Source organism: Nuphar pumila, chromosome 16 (genome assembly GCF_984573655.1).
Source record: "Nuphar pumila chromosome 16, dmNupPumi1.hap1.1, whole genome shotgun sequence".
Taxonomy (NCBI): domain Eukaryota; kingdom Viridiplantae; phylum Streptophyta; class Magnoliopsida; order Nymphaeales; family Nymphaeaceae; genus Nuphar; species Nuphar pumila.
This window is the reverse complement of record NC_143264.1, coordinates 59,395,090-59,403,341: the sequence shown is the minus strand read 5'-3', so window position 1 is coordinate 59,403,341 and position 8,252 is coordinate 59,395,090.

The window sequence follows — 8,252 nt, the reverse complement described above, 5'->3', positions numbered from 1 at the left end:
TAGAGTTTTTCTAGCTGCCTTAGAACACATATGAACATGCTATAATCACATATTCAATTTTTTGACTGCCTTAGCACACATATGAGCATGATAGAATCACATATATAACTTTTTGCCTGCCTTAGAGCACATATGAGCATGATAGAATCACATATAGAGTTTTTTATTGCCTTAGAACACATATGAGCACATGATAGAATCACATATAATGTGTAATTTATTTCATTATATTTTGTTTATCAATACTGACTGTTTTTTTCTTGTGTAGGCTGCTAGCGATAATCAGCGTAGCGGAGCTGAAGGGACAGATAAAGGCAATGAACAAGAAGACGCACAAAATCTTGGCGATGATTAGAGAACCGTGTTGAAGAAGATCTATTTTTTTATGTTTCCTAATTATAATTGTTGAATTGTAAATAATTAAATTTGTTAATTTTAAGGTGGAACGATTAATTGTTGTAGATTTTCTTTATATGGAATTTTTTGTGTGGTTTGTTTTTTATTTACAGGAAATATAAATTGTACCGTTCTCGGTATTTAATTTTCAAATAATTTTTTTTAAATTTTTTTTCGTGTTTGCGATGGATTAGCGACGGAACCATCAGTTGCTATTCATATAAATCTAGCGTCGGCCTAGCGACAGACGTAAATCCGTCGCCAAGCCGTGGTCGTCGTTTAGTACCGGCGGATTGGCGACGGAATACAACACTCGTTAGTCTGTCGCACTTAGCGACGGACCTGGCTACGGATTTATTCTGTCACCAGTTAGCGTCGAAAAATTCGCGACGTAAGCATACTGTCGCCTCGTCGTCGCTAATTCGTCGCTAACAGTTGTAGCGACGGAATATGGTCGTCGCTAATCTACTGCTTTGTTGTAGTGGAGACTCGATTGCGATTAGAGCACAATATTCGTATTCGAGGTAAGGGATATTATAAGTAATTTTAGTTGTTAATAAACCTTTTTTCGTTGCATGTTATTGTTGATGTTGTATATTAGCATAATTAAAAATATAACTCTTGAGTGTGAACATGATATCATAAAATGACCTTGCATAAAATGATTGCAATGAGATTATTACATACACATGATAGTAGTGATATGTCATGCATATTAGAAAGAAAATCTTTTTGTGATAGCATATCTATATTATAATTTACAAATAACATGCATCATGATAAGATTATGATTAGACTTGAGTCTCTTAATTTTAATCATATCATGTAACTTTTACATTGAGATTAGCATGCATAACCCCTTAAATCCCAAAAGTGGCGACCTGTGAAAGGGTTACCTGGTTCGCGGCCAGAGTGCAGCCATCATGGAGAGTGGGTCGCCAGTGATTTAACGATGTAGAGACTCTATATCATTGCGTGCTTAGTATGAGATAAGTATGAACCCTAATGTCATTCTGAGATTAAGAGTGAGATCTGTCATGATCATTTTACGATATCACTCGTGAGAGAATAAGTGAAACATGAGCTTGAGAATATAGTTCAATGTAATGAACTTAAAATATAACTTAGGGTTATATTCACACAATATTTGGGACTCTAGACAACCATGGATGGTTGAAAGCCATTATGGTTAGGATGTAGCATGAACCATGCCAAGATTGAGTTTGAGCCTGACCTCTCGGCTAGCCACCGATGAGGTCCTATTTTTGTTTCACTATAGTGCCTGGTGATCTGGGGATCACTGGGAGTGTATGGTTCATAGTCTGGCCAAATATTGTAGAATTGGGGTGTTGTACGAGGGTTGCTATGCCCATAGATGGCTATGACTAATATATAGTTGACCTAGTATTTTAGTTTGGTGTGAGTGAGTGTTGGAAAGAGTTTAAAGGAGAAAAATTAAAACATGCAAACCTTGTGTGGTGTGTCAGAAACTAAACTCAGACTAGGGGCTTAGAGCTCACTACAGTTGTAAGTTAAAGTTCTTATTTGCTTATAAATATTCTTTATTGGATTATAAACTCACCTCTTATATAATTACAACTGTAGGTTCCAGGTACACTAGCATAGGTAGGACGTGACTGACTACTTCAGCAGAGTACTTGATAGTTTTTATTTTTTTATCATTGAATACTCATGTATTTGTTATTTTCTTTTATTATGAATGATGAACTTTGTAAAAGAAAGTGGGTTATTGAAAAAAGAATAAAAAAACATTTTTAATTGTGTTTTCTCTATGTGAACTCTATATGCTTTCTCTCTGGAAAGTAATACCAACCAGAGTTAGAGTCTCGAGGTCCCAGATCGAGGTGTTACAAAATAATATAATAGTCAGGTTCACACAAAAAGGTTCATCATTCATAATAAGTTCAATGACATAGAATATCATATAAGTCTCTGCTCGCTAAAAATATGTTAGTGATTAAGTTATTTTATAATTATGAATGACTAGCGAGCACGATAATCACAGAGACCCTATGGCGCAAGAACCTTTTGAGTTGCACATCGTAGGGAGAGAAGAATGCATCGCTGCAATGGCATTGGCTACTGGAGTTATGGTGAGCATGGCTTAAATAGTGAAAGAGTTAACACCATGACCCTGTTGATTTATTTCATAGCTTAGAAAAGAGATGTGTATCGACAAGACGATCCTGACACTATTCAAGGGTAATGGCCACTGTCTTACAGGCGACAACCACAGCCATACGGATGAGTGACTCACCAGTCCCACCGTCAAAGAGCTCGATTAGTGCGAGGGTGAACGACAAAGGATTGGATGGCGGCTCGAGGAGGAGTCACAAGGAGAGCATCCCCTAGCACAAACTTTGCATGTTGGAGAGTGTCTAGAATGACTAGTACATGGGAACGACATATGTCATGAACCAGTTATGCGGCTGCTATGAGCACAACCAATCGAAGAGTTTTGAATCTGACCGTGAAGTTTCTTGCTGAAGAAATCAGAAGAGCGACAATTCAGACCGCAGAAGCAGCATGGCACACTGCACAAGCGAATGAAAGTGGCTCAAGACTAGCATAGAGACGAATAACATCGAGAAGTTTGTGGGAAGGAGGCAAGGATGAAGATCCCACTCTTACGCCCGTCTCACCTACCTACACTCCGGCTTTGCCCCCATATAATATGGGTACTCTTCTTATGCTTGAGGATCACACAGTTGATCTCACGTCACCTATGTATACTCCTATTTTGCCCCCATACGACTTGAATATTCCTCTTATGCCTCACCCTCAGCAGACGCAAATGAGTTCAGGGAGAGAACCAAGCTTCGGATGGATTAAAGAGTGATATGACATCGCATTTAGAAATGTTTAGTTTTAATTAGTCTAGTTCGGTTATCTTTTCTTTTGTTTGTTTCCTTCTTACTTGTCTAGTATTATTTTTTTTATGTGTACTGAAATGATTAATGAAATAAAATGATTTTGACTAAATGAGTATCATAATTGCTTGCATGTGATGGAATTTTGTATAAATATAACTGACTTAAATAATAATAAATCAATTACGTGATCATTTCAATGTAGCACGTGTATTGTTTAACTCTGAAACTACACAGTTTTACCACCTCAATCATTAAAAAATGGTTACCAGTTGCACCTTCATGATTGATTGTTTCTTACTTGATATAAACACACATAGGTGAGTCCACCATAGTGAACACTATATACAACAATTGTATAGTAAAAATAGAGAACCGTGAGCTGCCTGTGAATTTATTGCAACTCGATTTCAAGGATATAGATGTTGTCCTAATTATGTACTGGTTGTTAGACCACCATGCCACCATTCATTGCAGAAAGAAGTGTGCCAGTTTTTAAAACCCCCAGACTCCAACTTTCATATATTAGGGTGTTAGAAAACTGCCCAGGCCAATGATCATATCATGTTTGAAGGCCAATAAATACATTCAAGAAGGATGCATTTGATTTATGGCTTACATGAAGACCGATGGGAGAGAGGACCTCACCATATCATATATAGACATAGTTCGAGAATATGCTGATGTTTTTCAGGAGGAACTACCAGGTCTCGCTTCTGATTGAGAGATTGAGTTCCATATTGATCTTGTCCTGGAAACAACACCCATTTCAAAGGCCCCTTATCGAACGAGACCTGCAGAACTTAAGAAACTCAAGAAGCAATTGCATGAATTATTGAGAAAGATTTTATATGACCATCAGTATCTCATTGAGGTTCTCCAATTTTGTTCATAAAAAAGAATGATGGATCACTGCGAATATATATAGATTATCGGCAAATGAATGTAGTGACTATCAAGAATAAATATTCATTATCACGGATTGATGACTTATTCGATCAACTTCAAGGAGTTGCATGCTTCTCAAAGTTAGCTCTGAGAATGGGTTACCATCAGCTGAAAATTAAGAAAGAAGATATAGCTAAGATGACTTTCAGATCAAGATACGACCATTATGAGGTTTTGGTCATGCCTTTTGGTCTGACTAATGCACCAACAACCTTCATGGATATGATAAACAGATTTTTAAAACCATGTTTGGATAAGTTCATAGTAGTGTTTGTTAATGACATCCTTATTTATTTAACTACAAGGAAGCAACACGAGAAACACCTGATTATTATTCTGCAGACACTTAGAGAACATCAGCTCTATGCCAAATTTTTAAAGTATGCATTTTGGTTGAAGCAAGTGTCCTTCCTTGATTATATTGTATCTAAAGAGAGAATTATGGTAGACCCTGCAAAGATTGAAGCAGTCACCAATTGGACTAGACCCAAAAATCCTTTAGAGTTTCGTAGTTTCTTGGGATTAGCTTGGTACTACCGATGATTTGTGGAAGGATTTTCTATGTTGGCAGTTCTAATGACAAAACTCACTAAAAAAGATGTAAAGTTTGAGTGGAATGATAAGTATGAGCGGAGTTTTCAAGAGATAAAAAAGTGTTTGACTACTGCCTCAGTTTTGGTCTTACCTTATGGATCTGGAGGCTTCACTATTTACAGTAACGCTTCTCATAAGGAAAGGGGGGAGGATAAACCTCACCCTCCACGAACAACGTGTGGAGGGTGAGGGTTATCCTTGTTAAAAGTGTACACAAATATAACTATATATAATATAATATATAATATTTTATATATTTATTTACTTTTATTTTCTTCTCTTTATATTTTTTTTGTCTAGTTCAATTTAAACTAAACCCTAAAGTCAAGATCCAACTAGATCTTGACTAGTTGATGTAGTCGTTGGAGCTAGCCCAACAACTATAATTAGAGTCGTTGGACTAGCTCCAACGACTCTCTATGAGAGCTCTCTAGAGCTCCTCTCTCTCCCTCTCTCTTTGTGTATAAATAAGAGTGATTCTCCTCTCCTTTGTAACAATGTTTTTTAATCATTTCATATGAATGAAATAAAGTTTATTATTTTATCTTTTGAGTTCTTTCATTTATGCCCTTTTGTGGGTTATGATTGAAGTGTCTCCAATAGACACCTATTACAAGCATTTATGTTTTTGTGGAAGATCCTCATTTCCTTACATAGTTCAGGATTGGCTTGAACTTGGTTTATTTTATAAGCTAGAATACTTGGGCCTGAGAGAGAGGGGGTGTTTAAAGAGAGTTGATTGAAGAGCATTCAAGCTAAGGTGAAGAATGTGGATTGTGACTTGAATAAGTCTCTATTGAACTATGACTCACCTTACTATATAAAGAACTTTCTTTTGGACTCTTGCTTAGAATCACATATGAGATGAGAAATATAAACCATATAAGGTGCCTTGATGAATAAGAACTCTAATTTTGAGAATTATAAATAGAGGGTGTGTTGTCTTTTAGAAAGGTGGAGAGGTACTTATTGGCTTGAGGGAGAGAAAAAAAAGAAAGGTATCTCTCTTTCTTTTGATGCCCTTAGAGGACGTAAGAGAAAAATATGGTGGTTTTGCTCTCTTGGGTGTTTCATCGATGTTTGAAGTTCTTTTGAGTTTTGAGAAAAGTGTGAGAGAGAAGGTATCAACTTCTTATTGGTGATAAAAAAAAGGTTTGTATTGTGTTCATTGATTCGTTTGGTGGGTCGAATGATAGGTGTGCTTGTTTTCGTTTGTAGCTTTATTTGTTCTCTTTTGTATCGATGACTGATTATACTAATAAAGACTTTAAGTACTCTCCTTGTAAATATAAATGTTTTTGCCGAACCACATAAAACCCTCTTGTCTTGTAGTTATTTGCTTCTTTGTTATTTTATTATAATTGTTTGTGTTCCCTAATCGCATCAATATCAGATCTAACCTAATGTAATCTTGGGCATGGGCCCCAAAATCATAACACCCTTCATCTCTTCATTTCAACTACATCCTCAAAAGGTTGTAGTTGATCGTTCTTCTTTCATTATTGCTGCTATCCCTGCACAACACCGCCCAAACAAAGACTAATTTGCTTAAGAGCATGCAAGCATGCTCTACGTGTAGAGATGTTAATTGATTCTGTTTGTCTCAAATATTGAACCGACATATTTCAGTTTGGATTCAGTAGAAGCATTCTAGATCTAAGTAAATGGGTTGGATTCAGTTTTAGAGTTTTACATCCAAACCTGAATCTAGCTAAAGTTTGAGACTCTTGAGTCTGAATGCATACAAACTTGTGTACAATTCGCTTAAAGAGCTAATTGGATCTGGATTCAATCATAGCTTTTCCATCCTTATCCTAATCTAATTCTAAGGTTGATTATGTCATATACGAGATTATGTCAGATTCACTACTGTGTATATAATACAAAATCTGGCTTGTTTACCGAAGCAGCGTTGATGAAAGATGAATGCCGACTAATCATGCATACATTTTGCACTTTTATTCATCTTATTTTATGCATGATTCATGTTAAAATTGCTTTAAAACCCTATTTTTATCGTTAATTTTGAGAAACCGCATTGAAATAGAAATTATCAGAAAAGCACGTATTTCATAGTTTGCCCTGCATTTTTTTGGTATTTTTATTAGATAGAATTTTTTTTAAATTTCATAATTTAGTTAGATCAGGACTTAATTATTTTGAATGAGTTTTACAAAAATACCCCTTTAAAAAACATGTTTTTCAGAAAGAGACCCTGTTTTGGAAATTGAGAAAAATCATCAGACTCTTTTTGAAATTTTGAATTTTAACCTAATTAGGGATTATAAATAATGGTTTTGAGGGCTGAGATGACATTTTTTCCAGCAGCCTCAAGCCCCCCTTTGCTCCCTCCCTCTCTTATCTTCCTCCTCCTTTTTTATCCTTGTCGATTTCTCCCCCGCTCTTCTTCTTCTTCTTTTATTTTTCTCTTCTTTTCGCATCCAATCTATCATCGTAAACCATGCTTTTCATTGGGGAGGCGTGTGTTCAGCTGAGAAAGACTACCTTCTCTTCTCATCCAATCTATCGGAGGTGATCCGCGACGGTTTGCTTCTTTCTCCCCCGTTTCACTGTAGATCTAGTTTGCATCATATAAAGCATTGCATCACATATAGTTTTAGTTGATCATTGCATCATCTGCATATTTAGATTAGTTTAGTTTTATTGCATCTGAAAATAAAAAGAAAATAACAAAAATATATTTTGTTTGATATAGCGTAGCCATTTCTTGATTAATGAATTGAAAATTCTTGATTTAGGTAGATCGATAGTTTTAACATAGGTTTTTATATTTTTTTCTTGATTCTTGGTTAGTTTAAGATTAAATCTAGCTTAGAATAGGCTGCATCAATTTTTTTATGTTCGTTTTTGGTTTTTAGATCACGTAAATAAAAAATTTTATTAGCCGATTAGTTTTTTTTATCATTTTTATGAAAGTCTGTTTTGATGTCAAGTAGATAGGGTCTTATGTATTTAAGTTGAAGTCTAAGTTAGTTAGGCGTCGATCAAATATTAGATTAGTTTTCTTTCGTTAGATTGCTTATTAGATTAAAAAAAAAAATCTGAAGCATAGTGCAGCATTTTGCGTCATTAGTTCTCTTTATCAGTCGATTCAACATTTTTTTTTGGTTTGATCTTATTTTTGTCAGTCACCTATAGTCAGTCTTATTAATAGTTTGATACTTATTTGTTAATATGTTTCACATTTTTGTTTTTTTATGTTTTTGTTTGTTGTGTGATTGATTTCCTTCTTTGTTAGTATATAGTATATTAGATAGGTGTAGTCAACATAGTTTACATAGATTAGTTGATTAATGTTTTTACACAGCATAGGTTAGCATACTTTATTAATTTTGATTTTTGTTTTTTTAGTTAACGTATATGCATAGTCTAGTTAGTTTATTTTAGTTTTTAATGAATAGG